The sequence below is a fragment of the Protopterus annectens genome, chromosome 5.part0 (genome assembly GCF_019279795.1).
Source record: "Protopterus annectens isolate FY-2018-M chromosome 5.part0, PAN1.0, whole genome shotgun sequence".
In the NCBI taxonomy this organism is placed as follows: domain Eukaryota; kingdom Metazoa; phylum Chordata; order Ceratodontiformes; family Protopteridae; genus Protopterus; species Protopterus annectens.
Window position 1 is genome coordinate 245,066,014 of NC_056735.1, and position 24,478 is coordinate 245,090,491.

Sequence of the window (24,478 nt, forward strand, 5' to 3'; positions counted from 1 at the left end):
AGAATTGTACCCACCGGCTTTCAATACTTTTCTTATTGGGCTAACAGAACATGTACTAACCAAAAATGTCTTTTATTACAAAGACAAATGTTTTTGGCAGATACGGGGGACGGCTATGGGGGCATCCTTTGCCCCCATTTATGCCGATCTGTTTATGGCATATATAGAGGAACAACTTATCTATGATCCGTTTCATAATCTATATCTGACCAAAATGGATATTTGGAGTCATTATCATGACGACTGTTGGTTAGTTTGGAAAGCTAATGTTGCTTTTCTACAGGAGTTTATGGAGTATATTAATGGCAATAAATGGGGTATTCAATTTATGTGCAATCATATGAATCAAATTACATTTCTAGATGTTCTGGTAACAAGGAATATAGATCACACCTTGGATACCCAAGTATTTTGTAAATATCCTGAATACAATTCATTGTTGCATGTTTCCAGTCATCATTCACCCCATATTATACACAATATCCCGAAGTTACAATTCCTTAGAATAAAGCGCATTTGTTCTGATCCCAACAAATATGAACATTTCAGGCAGGATATGGTACATAGATTTAAAACCCGGGGGTATAAGCCTGGTATTGTCACTATGGCCTGCCGGGAGTTTTCATCTTTAGACAGGAGTGAATTCATGGCATACAAGGATAAAACCACCCGGGTCTTATCATTGATCAGGCTGATAACAACCTATGGACGGAATACTCATATACTTTTTCAAGTTGTTCAGCTGAATTGGAACATTCTCATGTCTGATGATAGACTTGCCAATATGCGCCAAGAAAGATGTCTCTTTGGATATAGAAGGGGCAAAACATTAGGTTCCCATTTTAATCATTATAAACATAGATCAGCTCTCTCCCCAATATTACACCAGGCCAGCTTGACAGGTGTACTCAATTTTGGCTGTTTTCTATGTGGACACTGTGTCCATTGTGTGAGAGTAGACAAAATCAAACAATTCAGTAGCCGGAACACTGACAGGGTCTATGACATTAGATTTTTTGCAAATTGCTCCAGTGAATGGGTGATATATCTAGCTACCTATTCGTATGGGTTTTTATGTGGGTCAGATGTCCAGACCAGTTAAATATCATATCTGTGAACATTTGAGTGACATCAAACACAAGAAAATAAGTAATGCTCTTTACAAACATGTATTAACACATCCATCTGCATCTTTTAGATTTATGATTATTGATATTATTCATGGTGACAAAGGAAACAAGATTGGCTGGCATACTATTTTGAATCAGAAAGAAAAAAGATGGATAATTAGGTTAGGTGGTTTATTTCCACCAGGGCTCAATGAGCAATTATGACCAGCAAATCAAATAGAGCTGCTCTCCTTAATATGTGTAATAAATATGGCTGCTTGTGGAATTTTCTTTACACTGAGGAAGGCATTGTTACTACTGCCGAAACTGGTCTGTTTTTTTTTGCCATATAATAAAACTTTTGCCTTTAGACCACATTGTGCTGGCTCTATTTTTCTTTTTGAGTCCATATTATGTTTTCTGAGCTGTGCACTTGCCGTACCTGCAGGGGGTTGTATTTTGGACTGATAATTTGCAATCCACCTAATGATATAGGGGTTGATGCCTAGTTTGGTGAGTTTATCGATAATTCCTGAGTGAGGAATGGTATCAAAGGCCTTGGCCAGATCAAGGTAGGCTGTATGAACTGCCTTACCCTCATCCACAGCTTTGGTGACTGACTCAACAAAGTCAACCAAGTTGAGCAGGCATGATCTACCATTCACAAAACCAAATTGCATTGGATCTAGAGTTTGGAGATTCCCTATACCCTTGTTAATTACATCCATGATGATGCACTCCATAGCTTTACATATCAGACTCATCAGTCTAATGGGGTGATCATTTCCAGGGTCTGTAGTCACTCCCCCTTTATGGAGAGGGACAACTGTATCAGTGGCCTTTCAGTAGGGACAAAGTCTGAGGTGAGGCTGTGAGTAAATAGGGAAAAGTCTGTTTAACATCCTGAAAATAGCTCTTACAAGATCAAAATTAGTATAAATATAGTGAGGAACCCATAAAAAACAAAGATGATGGATTCTTCAGCTGGTTAAATGAATACATATAGTGCTTAGTCCAGTGTTTTTCCATTTCATAATTAAAGTATTTTAGGAATAAATATGTTTTAAAATAGCAGTCAAGCATTAAATTGATCTTTAGGACAGGGAAATCCAAATGAAGCAAATAGCCTCTGTTTTGCATGACATTTGCTATTAATCTGCTGATGATACTAATAATATAAAGAGAAGCACAAAATCTGTTGACTATATTGTTTTATATTATAATTCCTTAAAGGCAGGAGGAGACAATTATGATAACTAGTCGGAAGTTGTAGGTGCATTTAGTATTTTGTTTCCAATCCATTCCTACCTTCATTCTTACCATTTTTGTATGTATCACATGCCCTATTCAATCATTTTCTGCTTTCTAAATTTGGACTCTTTAAAAGCGTGTCAGCTTTCAGTTATTATATGATTTGTTTTTGTTTCAAAATTGTAATTATTGTTGTACCTAGCCTCTCAGATTCACAATAAAATCTGTGTATAATTTGTTGGCTTCTTTCACTAATGCCTATAAAATATTGGTGAATTTTTTTCTTAAATGCTGAATTGCATATCTGTTGAGTAATAGGAAAATCACCGTGATTTCTTTATTTCACATGACTATTTCAAGAAATAATTGGTTCCTTTCCTTTGGAGTAAGAAGACTTGAATAACTGTACCTTTGAATTTCATAGACAGATGTATTCATTCATTCATTCATTCATTCATTCATTCATTCATTCTTCAATACTGCCTTTATCTTTTTCAGGACAGAAGGAAGCCCACACCTACCTCAACAGATAACTAGCATGAGATAGAAAACCAATCATGGATGGGATAAACACAGTACACAGCAATTACTGTCTTACACATTCTTCCTTACACACACTGCAAACCTTGTCTATAGCCATATATTCCTTATACATGCAATGTCATATTCACTTTTTTTAAACATTTATTCATTTTCTGCAATGGGGTATGCTAGAATTTGAACATAAAAAGTCCTGGCATATTTACCAAGTTGTTATTACTTGTAATCATTATGTTTTTAAATCCATGCCTGCTAAACATGAGTTTTCCTCCCATAAGTCTTGATTTCATTTTTTCTCAGTGCAATTGGCCCAGACTAAACTGACAAAAAATTAAGTAGAGGGAAGTATCATCCTGGCAGCATACCTCTAAATTATCCATATTTAGGCAGAATGTCCAGATTGTTGATTCATAATTTTAGTCTGTTCTGCATAAAATTTGTGGTTTTCTGGAAAATCATTGAGAACTGAAAGTCACTAAATAAGACAAACATTTCAGTTTCAGACTTCATACCCTTCAAGCAATGGATGCTAATGCAAAATCTACTATTCTATCAACTTTCTAAGTTTATAAGAACAATATTTAAAATGTGTACCTATTTATGGGCCTTTGTCTCCCCATTTAATTTTGCCTTTGTCCAGATTTCTTGAGCTGAGAGGTTGAGAGGTATGGCTGGCAGCCATGGAGAAACCCGTGCCCTTGACTGTGTCCATGCATCTATCTGGCTGCCAACGGGGGGTCGGTTTAGGTTTAAGGAGCAGGAACGGAATTTTAGGGTTAAGGAACAGGAGGGGAGTTTTAGAGTTATGGAGCAAATAGGGACTTTAGGTTTAGGAAAGAGGAAGGCTTTTATATTTAGTAAGCAGAAAGGGGTTTTAAGTTTAGAGAGCAATATGTGAGTTTTATAGGCCATAGGCTCTTAGGTGAATGCTAGGCAACAGCCTTGAAGGGGCATTTTAAGCCTAACCAACAACTTGGGGTGAGAATTAAGCCATGTACCTTGTGTCTACGAGGTAAACACCTTAACTATTATACCGAATTCACCCAGGTTAGGGGATGATCAGGTAATTTAGTTTTAGGGAAAAGGGAATGGATATTTACATTTAGGGAGCAATCAGAGGCTAGCTACGATTAGGGCTGGGGACCAGCTTGGAATTTTTAGAGTTAGTATTAAAGTTCTGATAGGTCTATGAAATTAGTTAAGTATTGTTGGGTGGTGTGAGGGATAAGTAATTTATTATGACTGAACTGTCAGGAGTTTGGGCACTTGCCTATTAGAGCAAGTGGCAGTGAGCAATTGTGTCTCGAGCTAGTAATGCACAAGCACTTGTAGTAGACCTATGTGCCTCTAATCAAACCCATGTCATGTGGGCTATACTTGTAGGGAAAGAGGCTACATTCTAGAAGATGGTACACGCACCACAATGGACAATTTAAAGGACCACCAATTCACATTGGGGCATATTTCTGGGAAATTTGTCAAAAGGACGCACCTGATGGAAGCTCCTATGGATGCAGTGAGACCACATATACTCAAACAGAAGGAGCCCCAGCTATGAACTGAACTGGATAACTGAGACCTTTGTGGCAGCATCTCTATTGTCTGCAGCACCGTGCCATTAACTTTCTTAGTCAGAAGCATACAATTAAATGGCACCTAGTCACAGTTACATCAAAGTGAGTATCAGCAGTAAAAAGAAAGCTAAGGCAGATTCTGTTTCCTAACTTTATTTCATGATTTTAGTTACAGAAATCTGAACTACCTCTTATTGTCCTGATTCCTAAATGTTAAACAGATGCAGCATGACTTATTTATAGCTTGTTTTTTTATGACTTTGAGGAAATAGACATAAATTACAATGTTAATTATTACTTGAAGTAACAACAAAGTACTAGTACATGAATTAAGCTAACAAGGACTTATTACTTACTGAATAGGGATTATTGCAGTAGGAAAGGATACCATAGTTTTTAATTTTAACCTGCAACCAGTAAGTTATTTCTTTAATGTCTAAAGTAATTCATCCATATCAAAGGAAACGAAAACAATATTCGAATACTTACAGCCTGTAGAATGCCTGATAATAAAACATGTAAATATTGTCTCAGCTGGAATCAGGAAGGGATTATGACCTAATCAACTAAATCATAAAGATTTAGGCAGCTGTCCAAAGAATTGTTTCTCCTGAAATGTTATTTCATCCATGCTTCCATGCCACCATGTTCATATTTGGGGCATCTGGAATTTCTTCTTTCTAATAATGTAGAATTATCTCATCTTCTTCAGCTAGTAAATACTGATTGATCCATTAAAAGGGCATGACTTCTTGTGTGGAAAAGTAAACCTTGTACTCATATGTTAGCCAGGACTGGACAGCAGACAGTACTGTATGTAGAGTCAGTACTGTTGTTAATAATAAAATCTGGGAATGTTTAAAGCCTTTTGTCTAATGTCTTGTCACGAAGGTCAGGTTTGGAAAGGCATGCATTGTTTATCTATTTGTTTAACATCTGTTAGCTGGTTGGGTGGGCTGCTCTAAAGAACCTTTTTAGTGATGACCTTCAACAGAAGCAGAGATATAATAGTTTTAAAAACCAAAAGACATTTGGGCAAACATAGCACAAAGCTTAACTTGATAGAACTGCAACATGTTACATAACAAGGGATGAGATGCAAGATAAAATTAATTAAAACAGAACCCTGATGCAGAGAGTAAACTCTAGCAGGTAAAAAATGTTATATATGTCAAAATGGTGTACAATTTTTAAATAGGATTTTCTTTTACTCGTCTTTGTATATTGCTTGTCTGTCTGTTGCACCATATGTCAACATGCTTGGTGAGGATGGTCAAAGATAATGGACACCACATGATATGCATCTTCAGGCAGCATGGTTGCGTACTGCAAAGGAACAACAGAATGGCTAGGCAATATGGACTTTATGGTGTATGTGAATGCTTACACTGTGCAAGTGACCTCTCAGCATGGGAATGGACAAACTAGAGCATGGCAGCACCAGTTGTAGTTAATAACTCATCACATTTTCACTAAGATTCAGAAACTACCATGGTACATCACCTCATTAGCATAAGTACTGTGCTATAAGGAAAGTTTTAATTCACTAAAAAAAGCTGTCACCATATTGTGGGAAACCCTGTTGCAATGAACAACTTAGGAATCAGTTGACAGGTAAGTAATAGCTGACAACACTACTGTGTGAGCACACAAGGTACATGGAGGCAACAGGGAATCTTATTGAACAGACAATGTGTGGGATAACACAACACACAGAATAATGGGGGGCTCACATCTGGGTAGGCACAACCTGGTAGGGGAAAGAGTACAGAGAAGGAAAATTTATAGTCTTTCTCGGGGGACAAACATAAGAGAAAGGAGAGTACAAGGCAAACAGGTTGCAGTCTTACTCGGGGAGAAGCTGAATCTTATAGAGAATGAAATACAGGTCAGGGCAGATTGCAGTTTTGTTGTGAGGTACAATCCTGCTCTGAAGGGTCTTCAACAATGTATCATATGTGCACAGAATGCAGTGCATGCTGTGGGGCATGCAAGCATTGTCAGCATGCCTATTGTTGCTACACTATATGATGGAATGCTAACAGCATAGTAGCACACAAGGTTGTGGCCATTAAATGGGGGCATGGGACAGTACTGAGACTGCCATTGAATGGCATGGACAATCATGCATATACATGAACACACATGCACGTGCGCACACACACACACACACACACGCACACACACGCACAGACACACACACACACACACACACACACACACACACACACACACACACACACACAAACAAACACACACTCTTTGCTCTACATGTATAACCAACACATATTCAGGTCTTGTTATGGGATCAAGGAAGTGGAAACTGCTGGAATCAGCCCTATGCTCACATGGCATGCATATACTTGAGAAGGGGAGAGCATTCAAGGCCTTCCATGACCAGGTGAGGCAGGAACCAGTGCATGTCATCAATGTTGTGGGTGGCCATAATTGAATACTTATACATGTGCATTGCAGGATCACTGATATGCTACAGCATGCAAAGACCATAACACAGGAAACTGCCAGGGAGAGTTTGCTCACAGGAGCTGGAGCACTTATACAGAAGTGCCTCATAAAGATGAAGGAATCCCTGGTAGCCCTCTTCAGGAAAAGTAAGAAAGCCCTTATACCAAGTGGTGGCTTGGATATGGAATCCAGGTAAGTGATGACTGTCCAGGTGTCTGAAGGGGTTATACTAAATTAGTACTAATATGCTCCATTATTGCAACCTGGTGACTTGAAACTATGAATGGTTTGTTTGTAGAAACATATATGCATACATATCTGTCAAACAGAGAAATTGGGGCAATAACAACAGCAACTTACACCACAAGGTACATATGCATCCAGAGGCTATGTACACAATTGGCATGTAGCTGTTTGTGTACCACGTGGAAGTGATCCAGCATTGCCATAGGTATATTATCTTGTGCAGTGGCTGTCTAATTATTATATATACCTATTTGTGTTGACAGTCTAAACACTGATACTTCATACTTGGAGTGAAAATACCCTAATATTTCTTGTACAGTTCCATATTTGCCCTTGGTTTCCAACAACATTTGGTACACAAAATAAAATGTCACAGCCATGTGTGAAAAAAAGAGTTTCTAGAGTAGTTCCCTAGTAACGTTAATTGTTCTAATAAAGCCTATTAATTTAAATGCCCTGGTAATTCATTTTTGAGTCAATGTCAAATGGCTGAAGATTTTCTTTTATTATTGCTCTTTTTATATTATCACTCTGCCTGTGTCCTCTAACCAACACCTGTATTTCCATGTCTTCTGACATGTTTTATCAATCAGTCTGCTATCTAAAGAGAAAATGTAAGCTTATCTGTTTAATCATTCAGGCTTTCTGACAGTAATTCCTTCATACAATCTTTGAAGCAGATTTCTAGGAGTACATTTTTTGACTTAAAAACTAAGCTTGGAATTGCACTCAGCGCTCACTATTTGAAGTATAAGCAGCACAGTCTTACCTGTGGCATGCAATCTTTTATGAGGACATGAAATTGCTTTGGTTATAAATCTGTGTTATTGTGGTCACATGGACAATCAAAGATATCTTCTAAAAATAACAGAATGCAAAGTTAACTCTACTTGAAGGAAAATAAATCACTGCAGTGGATTCAGGCACTGTGATAGCTCCAAATGACAACTACTGATTAACAGAGGTTGCAGCATGTGCTTTAGCATGGGGAACCTTAATTTTAGATTAGATTATGCCTGTGGGTGCGGCTATCGATTTGAGACACCTGTGACTGAGATTGTTGGGTTTTAATCATTCAACTAACACATTTACTGATAGCATACTGTAAATTTAGCTGCCTGATTTAGTCCAGGTGTTTAGAGGTGAGGTTCGGCATTCTATACAAACACACAGCAGAGTGCTTATTTATTTGCCTTTATTTACTGGGAAAGTCCGACTGGGTAATATCCATTTTCAGCTGAGGCCCAGGGAGAAAAGCTCCATTTGTTTAAACCCACTACACTTAGATCCAGTTAAACACAGATTAGTTACACTTCTATTTGCATTTATACAATACAGTAGTTACATTCATGCATTCTAACATTTTAAAGCGGTAGAAGTTACTAAAGAGAAAGCCCACATGCAACTTAGTGGATTGTAGAGGCAGCAGTTATGTATAAAAATTGTTTTGTCATTTCAGTTAGAGCTTGAGAGTATTCTGTTTAAGGAGAGTATTTAGAGAGTATTGTACAGTGATCACAAAGTCTTAACCTGGTGATGAGCCTGTGCAGGACCAGGATTGGTTAAGATGCTGTTTAAGCAGTGGTTAAAAACTGTTGAGTTAATCATAGATTTTTATTTGTAAAGGATACTATTCAAGAGTTTAGCAATATATTAGGAATAGAGTGAATCTCCTGCAACATTATTTGACTTATTTATGAGTAGTAAGAATTTGTTACTAGAATGGAGGTCACTTGCTGGACAGTAGGGCAGTAATATGCTTTGTAATGCAGGGCATTTTTTATGGATGATGAAAAGTCTGTGTCCTGTAGTTAGCTGTGAATATGTTAGGTATGTTTCTACAGAGGAGAAAGATTTTTGAGTAATGTCTTGGAGATTATTTATTGTTGATGTGGTACATATTAATGGTGAGTTGTCTGTGTACTGAACTAAACTAGCATGGTGAGTAGAGGTGTGGAGATTATTAATAAATATATTAAATAAGAGAGGACCCAAGATTGAGCTCTGAGGGACACTTATAGTAACTGGCTGAAAACATGAATAGGTTTGTTGTCATTTAGTAGCTTGTTGCATCACAGATAAGTAACTAAGTAATCACGACAAGGAGTTTTGTGAAAATCATATTCAGGAGAGTTGAATGCTGGTGAGAGACAGCATCAAATGCCTTTGACAAGTCTGAGAACATGGTGGACACAAGCACTCCATTGTTTCTATGTTGGTTTATTACATTAGTAAAATGTTGCAGAACAGTAGTGGTGCTGTGCTGGGGCCTAAAACCATGTTGTGTTTCTGAGAACAGGTTATTTGAGGTTAGGTATTGCATCAGCTATATATATGGATGCATTTCTCTAATGTTTTGGAAAGCAAAGAGACAATTGCTATTGGTCTTTAGTTATTAAATTCTGTAGATGCACTACCTTTGTGCAGTGGTATGATATAGGATTTTTTTCCTCAGCGATGGGACATATATTTCTGATACGGACCTATAAATTAGTATGGATACAGAGAAGGCTATGACGTTTGCAGCCATTTTTAGGTAGTCTGATGGTCGGTGGTCTACAGCTACAGAGATAGTTTTTAGTTTAAGAAGCAACTTCGTTATGACTGAGGTAGATACTGGAATAAAACTGAAGAGCTGTGTGTGGTTTTGGTTGGACAGGGGTAGAGAGAGGGGGCAGCTGCATTAGTGTCTAAGAGAGATAATATTGATTGTATAAAATAGGAATTAAACTGTGCGGGGATCAAGTATGGATGCTAGGGGGATGGCAGAAGTAGAGAGAAAGCCTGCAGATATGAGGGTAATGGCATGAGACTGGACATGTAGCAGTCAGCATGGAGATAGACAGCAACGTTTTGGTGATTTGAAGCTCAATCACAAAGGGGATTAAAAGACTGGGCCAGTAGAATTCAAAGAAATAGACCCAGGAAGACATGAAAGGTGGGAACCAAAGTACTAAAAACACTAATAGAAATGGATGGCTACATGTTGTGGTGCATGCATGCACCACTGATCTCTCAGGGAAGACACAATTAGATGGCATCAAGCAGAGCCAACGAGGTGCCAGAGAAACAGGACATGGTTTGGAGGTGACATTATCTGAAGTGTTACGTGTACTACCAGCATTTAACTAAGAAAAGAAGTAAATAAGGAGTATAAAAACTGTCTGTAGTGATGGATAAGGGAAAACAGCTTTGCACTGGTGAAAAGATGGAAGCAACCAGACAGAGAGAACACATCTATCTAGAGACAGATGGTTTTTATGCCAGAAGGGACAGAGGTACTTATTGCCAAATTGAAAAATGTTCTGTCTCAGTGACCACATTGTTAAACTAAGATGGAAGGGGGTGAACAGTATCACAGAAGAAGAAGAGCGAGGTAGGGAAGTACTTGGGCAATATACATAATGTAAAAGGAAATACAGATGATGATTTGGAAACAGGCTGGATAGTTTTGCAGTCTAGAGTATGGAGGCTAGGTAGAAAGATGACTGACCTGCTATCTGAAGTGCAGAAAGAATAGGTAGACATTGCGTGTATTGCAGAAATATGAGCCAGTGACATGAAAAGATGGAATATGGAGCTTCCTGGGAAGAGGCTGCTTGAGAATGATAGATAAGGCTGGCAGGCAGATGAAGCAGCAAACTACATAAAAAAGGCCACCACATGCTACATCAGAGAGGAGGAAGGATGTTAAACCAAGAATGTAACAATGAAGTAGACAAGGTCAGAACCAAGTTAAAATTGACCTGGCAGTTAAGGAGGAGCAAAAAGTGGCAGGGTTTGTAGAGTGATACACTGGAAGGGAGGAGAATGAGAGAGTTATGAAAAGAATAAAGTATCTCTAGCAGGTCTAAATGTTTTGGGAGCAGACGTGGAGTTCCAGGGCAGAGAGGGTTGGAGTTCATTGATTATTCGGATCACTAGGGGTAGAGCTGACTTGTTCAAGATTGTACTAAATACAAACAAAAGAAAATACTATGAGATAAACTTAAAATCCTTTAACAACAAACACTTTACAACTTCTACAGACCAAGTCTAACACACTTTCAGAGCATCTACAGTGCTGATTCAAGAGATAGCCATGTGTTTCATACAGCTAATCAAAAACAAGATTATGAAATGATTAATTAAGATAAATTAAGATAAAGACATTCTTGGTGTGGAACATGTTGAAATACAGATAAAACCAATGTGAATGCATCTTAACCCAATATTTAAATGCACTGAAATATGTGATTTTTGTTCTAATAGATCTTGTATACATGCCAGACAAAAGTGCTAAACATTTAAGTTCTGCAGTTAAAGGTTTTCCATTTTTAGTCTTATTTTACGGGCTGCTTGTGTCATGCTTATATAGATTTTTTATTTTCATTTTTTTTTTTATTTTTGGTTAACAACAGAAGCACAAAGAACAGACTTTTGACATGGTCCTAATCAGTGAATTAGATGCTATGACTTTAGAATGGGGGGACTGTTATAAATATGAAGATAATGGAGGAAGGTTGGGATAGACCTAGTCATGCTGATCAAAGATAGGATGGAGATCACAGAAGACCTGGCGAAAATAATGATCGATTAGAAAGTGAGAACAAAAGGTAGAATTGTATGGGATAAGATGGATTGCAAACTAGCTGAAAGACAGATTCCCACAAGTGAGGTGCCAGATGGCACTTCAGAAAGTAATATCATAGCAAGTGAAGTACCACAGTTCTCAGAACTGGGAGCCCTTGTTCTTGCTGTGTATTTTTATGACCTCAATACCAGAAAACCTGACCTTAGCCTAAAGAAGTTCTCTGATGAGTGCAATCTGTTTGTCATTATCCATTTTTCCATTGATATAGAAGAGTTTCACCAAGATAGTGTCCTTTAAAAAACAATGGTTTAATAAGAAAGAACTCAAACTAAATGGGAAAGTATAGCATTGTTGCATTTGGGAAACACCACTCATCCACAACTTACAAAATAGTCAGTACCCCACTCCACATAGACATGGTAGGCAGGGGTGTTGGCAAGTGGGTCAACAATTCCCCTCGCCTTTGACCACTGTGTTTCAACAATAGTGAGGAAATACTTCTAAAGACCAGAACAGACTTCTGACGGTATCATGACTAGGTCAAAGGATCTCTGTATTCTTTCCTAATTATACCAATTATTGAGTATAGTGCCCATTTCAGCATCTAACCCCCAGGATATGTCAAGCAGGTAGAATGGCCCCAGTAGATCCTGGTGAAAATTATTATTGCCCTAAAAAACCCTTAGTTGCTAAGATAGATTACAAAGCCCTATCCCTATATTCTGTATTTCATAGAGTCTTACAATGATATCTATGCCTGGTATTCTGTATCATCCAGGATCCTAACCTAATGGATCTCTTTTTACCTTCATAGGATGAACAGCTATGCAAGTACTCAAACCAAGGATATGAACCTCCATCAATGTATAAACAAAACGTGTTAGAACAACAGATTCTTTACCTAACGGTTATGCCATCACTGGAAGACATTGCCCCACATGTTAAGCAGAATGAGACCAGTGCCTCTTAGACTGCTCTTTATGATTGGATGTGTACCTGCAAGTTCATCCCTGGCCTGTCATCTTTTGCCATCCAGAAAGTGGTAGTATAATGGTATTTGGCAAGGTGCACATGGTTTTATGACTTACATTCCTTGTAATGCATATAATCCTATAATCTTTACAAAGGACTTTACAAAGTCTCATACTAGGAAGGACTCTTGGAAGAATAGGGAGATCTGTGTACAGACAGAAGAGTACATTCATAGCTGATAAATATGGAGCTGGCTGCTCTTAGGCGTGATAAAGGTGATATACCAGATGTGGTCACAGAGACCTCAGAAATCTTATCATTGTGCTGGCTGACATGTCAGAGGACTTCAAGAGATCACTGCCTGCAGAGATGTGCCTGAGGACTGTCAGGCAGCAAGTGTAGTATTGTTGTACTTGGAGAAAGCAAGACGATTCTGAAAAGCTGCAGGCTTGATAACAGAAAAACACTGGCAGAGAAGGGCATGCAGATAATCCTGAGGAGAAGGCTGACACCAATCTGCAGGGCAGCAGCCAACAGGAGTTAATGGTCACATGGAGTTTTCCATAAAACCTGATACAGTTTTATGAGTGGATGGCAAGTGAACTTGACAGAGTAGAGTACCATTTATGATGATCTGCCTGGAGTTCAGCATAGCATCTTATCCCACAAGGAGGCTGATAGGAAAATTACATGTGCTGGGCTAAGTCAAGATTGAGGAACTGGATGCATGGTTAATCATAAGAAACAGTGTGCTGTAGTGAGAAGAATAATGACAGGAATTAGTAATGTGAGTAGTGGAGTAACACAGGAAGTGTAACCTGAGTAAAACTTACTTCAATGTGTTTATTTCAGACATGGCTGAGGGAAAAGCTATGTGCTGTGTCCAATAATGTATCATATTTTTGTCTCATCAACGGACTGGAACATGCTCCTCAGCCTTGAAGGAAACGCTCAGAAAAACTTCTTTAGGCCCAGATATTATAAATAAATACATCCCTATCTCCAATCTCCCTTTCTATGGAAAGTTATTGAGAAGGTTGTTTACAATCAAAAATCAAGATTGCCATAGTACTGAGATTGCTATTAGAAGAGTGGCCAATGATCCCCTAATAGCAAGAGACCAGTAGCATTATATAGTGCTGTCCTACTTGATCTGTCTTCAACATTTGACAGTGTGGATCAGGGCATCTGGTATGTCACTATGGTCCTAGACTGGTTTATCTCACACTTCTCAGGTCATTATCAAAGGGTCTGCTCAGGATTTAACATTTCTTCCCTATACCACCTTGACTACAGAGTATCACAGGATTCTGTCTTAGGTCAGCTGCTATTCACGTTATATATGCTGCTACTAGGAGAGTGCTTAGCCTACCATAACTATGTTGATGATATCCAGATCTAATTTTCCTTTCCATAAGACAATGTGGTGAGTATCTCCTTCATGGCTGATAATCTAGAAGGCAACACATGCTTTGCTTGCTAGAAATCAGTTAAAACAGAGCACCACCAAGACCGGGGTCTTAAATGATACCTCCGCTTTTCTATTACTCAACTTTTCAGTGCTTCTGTGGATCCCTAGTGATATCTGCATTGCTTACTGTACTTATTTCCTTGTTTCACTTGAAAGAAAGTTACTGTTTGTCATTTTTGCATTTAAGTTACCTGTAACACATTGCATTTAAGTTACCTGGCACTTGCTCACTAAGTCAGCACTAAAAAATTAAAAGCACTACACCCTCACAAACTCCCCTTGACTACCTTGTTCCCCATTGGCCCGTTTTTCAATTATAAAGGAATTCCCAATACTATTCTAGCATGTCCAAAGGTCAGTTGTCAATCTCCTCTCCGGTCCAGCTGGTGAATCTGGGAATCTTGAAGCAATGTTACAACTGCCTCATGTACACAGACAACCCTCTCCTCCTCCCAACAAATTCCAACACATGTGAGAGATGCAACCATACAGCCAAACTGGAGGCTAAGCTCTTTCAACTCAGTACTGGCATAACCAGTCAGGAGGAGAAGGAAACCACACTCACTACAATTGCAGTCTCACATAGACCTACCATGACAGCAAACCAAACACATAAACACACAAAAACATACTCGGAGGCTCTAAATAAAAATCTGCCTAAGCAGCAGAGACCTCCAAAGCAGACACCCAAGCAACTGCTACCCCAAAACAAAACACGTGCAACACATAGCTCACAAAGCCAGTGTGCCGAACAGTCACAGCACTTAAGGCTAAACAACACACCTGATACACTTGTAATAGGTGACTCTATCGTCAGGCACACTGACGTCCCGCTCACCAGGCTGAGCAAGGATAAGGTCACGGTGAGCTGCCTGTCGGGTGCTAGGATCCGCCACATAACACACGCACTCAGGTCACTCCAAGGCAAGTACAAATATGACTCAGTCATTGTCCATGCTGGTGTGAATGACCTGAGACGTACCTCCCTGGACTACATGAAAAGAGACATAGAGGAGCTCTCTGAGCATGTAGCCCAGGTTGGTATGACCCTGACCTTGAGTAGCATCTTACCCTCACCAAGAATGATGCCGCAATATAAAGACAAGATGATCAATTTCAATGATTGGCTTAAGTATTGGTGTCATTCAAAGGGGATCCAATGCCTGTCAGCCTGGGATGACATGTTCGACAAGCCACGATGCTTCGCTAAGGACGGCTTGCACTTGTCACCCCTGGGCTTTTGGATATTGGCAAAAGCTCTTGCTACCCCCATAGTGCCTTTTTTAGGCAAGGCTGAAAAGACAAACCCACCTCCATAGGTATCACAAGGGATAAGAAACTAAGAGTAATGCTACTCAATGCCAGAAGTTTAAACCTCAAGATGCACGTACTCGAAACTCTCCTTAGCATGGAGAACATTGATATCTGTGCAGTAACAGAAACCTGGTTCAAGGCTCCCGAGAGCACCCCAGCACTACCAGGTTATACCTCATACCATGCTTTTCGGCCCCAAATCTTGGACCAAACCACAAAAGGAGGGGGAGTATCAATATTCATCAAAGATACCCACACCTCCAGGTTGGTGGCACAGCACAAAGCATCAGAGACTATCCATGTGCAACTAACAGTGGGTAAAACTGCTTTCCAGTTTATAGCCTGCTACAGACCACCCTCCCAAACCCAGGAACCCCACTCGGCCTTCCTGAGAACACTGGAAAATATGAAAGTCTCTCCAAACACCATTATATTGGACGACTTCAACTACCCAAAAATAGACTGGGAGCATTACTCTAGCTCAAACACCCTAGCCCAAAGGTTCCTAGAATTTATAAACTGAAATGCTATGGAACAACTTGTCACCACTCCCACAAGAGGGGAAAACATACTGGACCTGATCATCACCAACATGGGGACTCTATGCTCCAGACCAGAAGTGTATCCCTCACTGGTAAGATCAGACCATAAACTATTCACATCCCGACCCCACCCCCTGCCCAGAAAACCACAGTGAAAAACTTCTCTAAAGCAAATTTCACACTCCTCAAAACCGAGGTGGAATCCTTCAAAGCCCCCGGGCCTGTGGAAAATACTGCCCAGACCACAGAATCCTTTATAAACACATTCTATGAACACCTTCAGGAATGCATGGATCATGCAATCCCAAATAAAACCAAGACCCAGTCCTCCAAAGGCAGACGTCCTGTCTGGTGGACCCCAGCCGTAAACAAACTATACAATAGAAGGAGGAAGCTACTACATGATAGAGCAAAATCCCAAAAAGGGAAGGCATCTCTGATCAATATTAGCAAAAAACTACGGGCACTCATAAAATCATCTAAGGCCAGCTTTGAGAGAAAAATTGCACAGGACACTAAGGATAATCACAAGGCTTTCTTTAGTTATGTTAGGAACCTGGATGGGAATTCCCAGATATGCTCAGAATTAGTCCAAAATGACAAAAAATACACCAAACCCACAGACATTGCCAACATCCTAGCTGACAGGTTCAGCGCAAACTCCCCCCCCCCACCACAAGGGCGAATATCTATCCCAGCAGAGTACTGTCCCCCTGACATCTCAGATACTCAGGTAAGAGCCGCCCTCTCCAAAGCAAAAAACACAGCATCAATGGGACAAGATGGTGTCCCAGGCTGCGTCCTACATGAACGCCAAGAAGAGCTAAACCCAAACATAAAACTACTGTTCAATCTCAGCCTTACTACAGGATATGTACCCAAAGAGTGGCGTACAGCAACAGTGGTCCCTCTCCACAAAGGTGGTGCCTCAAAGGATCCTGGAAACTATCGCCCCATAAGCCTGACTAGCTTGGTCTGCAAAGCTATGGAAAAGATCATCATGGACCTCATAAATAAAGATATTGGGGACCTACAGACACTGGATCCTACCCAGTTTGGCTTTCTTAAGGGCAGATCCTGCCTCTTAAACCTGGTTGATTTCTTTGAAACAGTCACCAAGGCCATTGACGAGGGGAAGGTGATCCACACAGCCTACCTGGACCTCGCAAAAGCCTTCGATACAATACCCCACTCGGGCATTATAGATAAGCTCACCAGCTTAAATATAAACCCCTATGTCACTAGATGGGTTGTAAACTGGCTGAAGGACAGAACCCACATGGTTAGAATTGCTGGAGCCATGTCAGACTCCAAACCAGTTACAAGTGGCATCCCACAAGGCTCAGTCCTGGGACCTCTCTTGTTTGGTATATATTTCTCGGAGTTACAGGCAAACACGGAAGGACTGTGGCTGACCAAGTTCGTAGATGACTGCAAACTGGGCACCATAATTGACTCTCCAGCCGACACAAGCATCCTCCAAAAGGGCCTCATAGAAACAGACAACTGGTGCCAGAGCCATGGCCTCAAGCTAAACGCCAAAAAGTGTATAGTCATCCCCTTTGGCAAAAACAAAGTGCCCACAAATTACCACATAGGTGGTAATCCATTAAGTACAGAAGAAGTAATTAGGGACCTGGGGACCCAAGTTGATAGCAATCTCTCATTTGACAACCACGTGGCCAAAGTGGTTAGAAAAACATTTTATATAGCCCACCTAATCATGAAGGGATTCACATCTAGATCAGGGGAGGTCATCGTGTCTCTTTACTCATCCCTCATCAGGCCCATAATTGAGTACAATGCCCCTTTTGGGATGTACCTTACCAGACACCTGCAGCAACTGGAAAGACCCCAAAAGTACCTCACCAAGAGGATCAAAGGGCTCAAACAGATGCCATATGCTGCCCGGTTAAAGAAACTCCAGCTCTACTCAGTGGCATACCGCCTGCTCAGAGGCGATCTGTGCCTGATGTATAAAGCCATGTCCAACCCGGAATTAATGGACATGCTGCACCTCAGAAAATCCAAATCCTATGGAGCCACGGCTCGAGAGACTTGAACCTCAGCACTGAAATAAATAGGACATGCTGGAGGGACAGATTCATAACCCAGAGGCTCCGTTCACTCTGGAATAAAATCCCAGTCCAGGTTAGGCAGAGTCCCTCATTGACTCTCTTCAAGAGGAATCTTGATGAGTGGATGGGAGATTGTAGGTTTACCCCAGGTATCACTTCTGTGTCACTGTTAGACAGAGGCACAGTATACTAACCTCGAAAAAGGGCATAGCAAAATTAATTTAAAATGGGTGGCGAAAGCCAAACACACTCTGGCTAGGCTTATAAATGCCCTAGGGCAGATAGCCTAGTATGAACCTATGAACAATGTTGTTGTTGTTGTTTGTCTTTTAGCTTTTCCCGGTTAGGGGTCGCCACAGCAGAACTCCAGTCTGCTAATGATTGGCAGTTGGTTTTTATGGTGTCAAGTTGCCAGCCCAATGCCCAACCTTCAACAAAGGCATGCTCATTCAACGCATGTTTTTTGAACACCCACTCAACTGCGGGGAGGACATGCAGACTCCACACAGAAAGCACTCCCAACCCAAGCCGAGAATCAAACAGGAGAGCCTCTTGCTGTGAGACAACAACACTACTGCTGAACCACTCAACTTTACTATATATGGTGATAATACGCCTGAATTTTGTTAGTGAGGTGAGAAACCTGGGTACCTGGATTCAGAGTTGACACTTTGGGGCCAGGTCTTGGCTATCATGAAGTCATCTTGTTTCTATTTGTGAAATATTTCCAGGATTAAGCATCTGTTACTTGAAACAGACCTCTGGGTTGTAGATCAAACCTTGATCTTTTCCAGACTGCATTACTGAAATGTCCTTTGCCAGAGACTGTCAAAGACTGAGCTTGATAACTTGTAGATTGTGAACTATACTGCAGCCTGGCTACTCACTGGTACTTCTCACTGGCAACATGTTTCACATGTTCTGTGCAACCCTCATTAGCTTCCTGTCCACTACAGGATTATCTACAAGATCCTAGAGTTAGTTCATTTGTTCATTCATGACCTTGGTCCCTGTTACTTAAAAATCATGTTGTGCCCTACCAACCCATGTGAATCTTGCACTCTGCTGGCTGTTCCACAAGTTAGCCTCAAGACAACTAGTTTTAGATAATTTTTTTATCAAGCCCCTCATATATGGACTCTGCTACCATGGTGACTTTGGGAGCTGCCATCATTTGCTGGTTTTGCACTCAAGGGGCGGCCGCGGTGGTGCAGCAGTTAGCATTGCCACCTCACAGCAAGAGGTTCTCCAGTTCGATCCTCGGCTGGGGTGCCTTCTGTGCAGAGTCTGCATGTCCTCCCTGTGGTCGTGTGGGTTTCCTCCAGGTGCTCCGGTTTCCTCCCACATCCCAAAGACATGCTGTAGGTGGATTGGACACTCTAAATTGGCCCTAGGTGTGAGTGTGTGCATGTATGTGCCTTCTGTGGAAGGTTGGGCGCCGGGCTGGCAACTCGACACCATAAAACTCCACTGCCGATCATTAGCAGACAGGTGATCCACTGTGGCGACCCCTAACCAGGAAAAGCCGAAAGACGAAGAAGAAGTTGGGCACTCAAGGCTTATCTTTTTTTGGCATTTAATCACCTGGGCTGACTATAAGTAAATGCATTTTAGTCACCTGCTATAGATTTTATGTTTCTGCTTATGTTTGTTTATGTTACATATATTTCTTTTGTTACTGGTGTTCTGTATGAAATAACAAAATAAGCTTGAACTTGAAAAGAGAACAAGTCAAATTCTCATCATTGTTAACAAAAATCTATCATACAGCAATGGAGGATGGGAGAAAAATCTAAGAAAGGATGTCACAGGGAAAAGGTTGGCTAGTAGGGCAGAAAATTGGCATCTCAAGTTTAGTGTAATGCAATGCAAAGTACGTATCTTATGCATCAAGAACTTGGTTGTGACACATCAACTGGGAGAGTACAGTTGCTACCAACAAATAATGAAAATGTCCTGGTACTGTTAATTCATTTGCATACACTATTTATACATTTTGCAATGCAGGTCAAACAGCACTAAGGCTATGCAGATTTTTCCCCCTTATATAATGTACCTAAAGCACGTCCATGCTTTACTTACAGAAAAAAATAAAATAATGTACTTATGCTTACTCTAAACATGTAAAAGCAGGGTCATTGCATATCTTGCTTTTTTATGTGTTGAATAAAGCTAAAAAAAGCATATGCTCCAATAAAAAAATGTGTTGTTTCAGCAATTAAAACAATACTACCACCGGTCAATTATCTGGTTGTCCTGCCAGTTCTCTTGTCTGCTGCATGGTCATTGTAAGGTACTCTTTAATTTAGATGATGATACTGCCAAAAATTATCATGCCTTATTGGCTCTGCTTCTATTTTTATACACACTTCCCTAAACATGAACAGCACAGCCATTAGGTGTTTTTTCTCACAGAACACCCCCAGTATTGCAGCACAAATTTCCATTTATGCTGCTGAAGCGACAGTCAGTAAATGGATGCTTGTACTGTTTCTCTCTACTGGTCATTCAAAGACTTTCTATTCCATGTGTATCACAAGGTATACATGTGAAATTGTATATACCAACTCCAGGATCACCATATCTCGGAGAAAAGGGAATTTTCCAAGAAATGGTATCTTGGACTTGTTATCTGTAAGTCTGATATTTCGGCCATTCAGTCTCTGTGTTTTGGGACTCACTCTAGCGAGTCCTGACATTTCAAATTATTACATAGATAAAATGCGTAGTGGTAATTATATAAAAAGTTAATTTATTTGCTCAGAATCTGGCATCTGAGGTGTGCACAATCAGTGTTTTTTTTTGTGTGTGTGTGTGTGTGTGTGTGTGTGTGTGTGTGTGTGTGTGTGTGTGTGTGTGTGTGTGTGTGTGTGTGTGTAAGAGATCTCTCAACTGTCCCTGATTTATTAGAATGTCCCTGATTTTATTTCATTCATTTGATTTGTTGCTTGTAAATGTTCTTTGCCTAGTAATTCATGATTGCAGTCATTAAATAATACTAGATAGTCTGCTAGGATTGCTGGAGAAAATGACACTGCCTAACCTAAATATTTTCAAAACAAGAAGGCATGCAGTGCGCAGAAGGCAGGTAGAAGTTCTCATTGTTTCCTTTGCCTCAGCCTTCGTAAGGAAACAACTTGTAAGTACACAGCATTTGAAATGTAAAGTTGGACTAGAGATAAGAATACGATTGTCAATTGAGAAGAAGGAAATTAAGAAGAACGACAAAAGACTGATAAACTGGTTGGACTGTTTCACTAACATGGTTTAGAAGGCAATACTTAGAGAAGCAGTTGTTAGCTGAGAGTGAGTGACAAACCAAATACAGCAAACATGTCCTGGGTCTAGCTATCTGAAAGCCGACTTTGAGGTAAAAATAGCCTGTGAAGCTAAAGATAACCATAAGGCATTTTTCATCTATATCCACAGTATTAAGGGCAACACCCACTGATGTGAAGAATAAGCTATCAGTGGCATTGCCTACACCCAGCTGGAGTGAGTCCCAAAACACAGAGACTGAATGGCCGACATAGCAAATCTGCTGGCTGATAAATTTATCTCAAACTTCAATCCCCCATCACCTCCAGATCTCTGACAAGAAATACCCTCTGCCACTTCTCTAGCAATTATCACTAAAGAGCAGGTAGTCACAGCACTCTCCAAAGCAAAAAGCATGGCATCAATGGGGTCCAGTGATATACCAATTTGCCTGAATAGGATCTCTATTTAACCATAGCATCCAAACCGGCTTTGTTTTGGCAGAGTGCAGAACAGCTAAGGTCATATCTCTGCATAATGGTGGTTCATCAACTGACCCAGGAAATTACAGACCCATAAGCTTGACTAGTCTTATTTGTAAGACCATGGAAAGAGTAATCATGGACCTGATAAACAAAAACATAGGAAACCTCCAAACACTGGACTCAATCCAATTCAATTTCATTAAGGGTAGGTCATGCCTGCTAAACCTAGTGAACTTCTTTGAGAAGGTCACTAAGGCCATGGATGAGGGTAAAACAGTACATAACACCTACCTTGACTTGGCCAAGTCATATGACACAATGCCCCATTCAGGTGTTATAAATAAACTCACAGAACTGGGCACAAATCCGTGTGTCACCAGATCAATAGTCAATTGACTCAAGGACAAGAAGGACAAGACACATGTGGTCAAAGTAGGTGATTCAAGTTTCATCAAGAGGCCATTTACCAGTGGTGTGCCACAGGGCTCGGTGCTGGAACCACTTTTGTTCAGAATTTAATTTGCAAACATCAAGGCCAATGTAGAAGGACTCTGGATGACAAAGTGTGCAGATGACTACAAGCTGGGGGCAATAATTGAATCCCCAGTGATGTAGATATCCATCAGAAAGGTCTAAATCAGACAAATGACTGGTGTCAGAACCACAACCTGAAACTATGTGCAAAGACATGCTTTATCATACCCTTTGAAAAAAATAAATACCACTGCTAACTACAACATTAACAACACACCCCAAGAGTAGACTCAGAGGTAAGGGATCTGGGTACCTAAGTAGATAGCCTGAACATCGACCAACACATGTCCACAGTGGTAAGGAAGTCATTCTATGTGACACAAGTTATAAATAAAGGTATGGCACCCAGATCTAGGGAGATTGTAGTCCTATTGTACAGAGTCCTCACTGGACTGATAATTGAGTACAATGTACCATTTGGAATGTACTTGACTAGATACCTTCAAATGACCTCCAAGGTTCTTCACAAAGAAAATACAGGGTGTAAACAACTTGTCCTATGCAGATAGACTGAAATCCCTTTCCCTTTACTCTGTCTCCTATCAACTGTTAAGGGGTGACCTGTGTCTGACCTACAAGGTGCTCACAAATCCATCCCTAATGGAGCTGCTGCATATCCACATGACTAACAGCACAAGAGTCACCTGTTCCAGAGATCTGAACTTTGTCAGTGTGTCAAATAGAACATACTGGACAGACAGATACATGCTCCAGAGATTGCCGCTTAATTGTAATAGGCTGTTGTAATTGTAATTCATGTGAAGCAGAGGCCTTCCTGGCCCTCTTCAAGGCCAAACTGGATCAATGTATAGGGAACTATAAATTCACACTCGGAGTGGTGCATATGTCCATTATGGATAGGGGCAGTCTGTAAAATCTGTAAAAATACCCAAGGCATAGGCACACACCTTTACCTTCTTCCTGCCCTTAGGGAACCTATACTGGGTAAATCAGGATATATACTGACTAGGCTTGTAAAGGCTCTCAAGCTGTTAGACTTGTAATTTCCTATGAACCTATTTGTTTTCATAATGGAAAATGTCCATGGACTCTTGAATCAGATTACATATTCTGCTAATAAACAGATCGAGTGTTGTAATTTCTCACTTTGAGGTCAGTATTCAGGAGTATTTTGGTCAGACTATAAACAAAGAGAAATGGATGAAATTTGTAGTTCAACTGACATATGTTCAAGTGATGCACTCTGTAAGCAAAATAACTAAGGTGTATAGGTGGAGAGAGAAAACACAAAATGAGATGTCAAGAACAGTTAAGAGTCAGCATATTATTTATGTTAAATCATATGGTTTTGCTAATCTGATCATTCATTTACAGCCATACATCTCTTTGTGCCAGCTGCTGGCAACAGAATAGAAGATCAAAGCGAGAGCAAGTCAGAAACAGCAGTGCTTCAAAAACCACCCAGACACAAAATACATATGTCACTAAATGTGACTCAAAGAGATTCAGTCACTGGATACCTTATAGACTACTAAAATGTTTATGAAAAAAGTTATCTCCTAGAACAGACTGCAGAAATAAGTTGCTCTCCACTAAGAAAGCTAGCAAATAGAGATGCACACATCATGGATCGATCTTGAATATACAGTGTGTGTCTTTCAGCTTTTCCCGCTTAGGGGTCACCACAGCGGAATTCCGGACCGCTAATGATTGGCAGTTGATTTTTACGTACCGGCTTGCCAGGCCTGACGCACAACCTTCAACGAAGATACGCCCATTCACGCATGTCTTCACGCAGAAAACGCTCTAGCTGAGATTCGAACCAGACAGCATCTTACTGTGAGGCGACAACGCTACCACAGCACTGCCACCGCGATCTTGAATATACAGTGTAACCTTAATAATGCAATGTTACTTTCTCTGTCTGCTGCTTCAGCCATTTATATAAATATATTTTTTTACTTACATCTTATCCCACGCTGCACTCACATAGCAGTGTTTATTTATTTATTTAATTACTTACTTATTTGTAAATGTTAAACAGGGTAGAGAAGTTATCGGTTTGGACCTTTTTCAGATTTACTCCAGGAGGACTTCCTGGTTA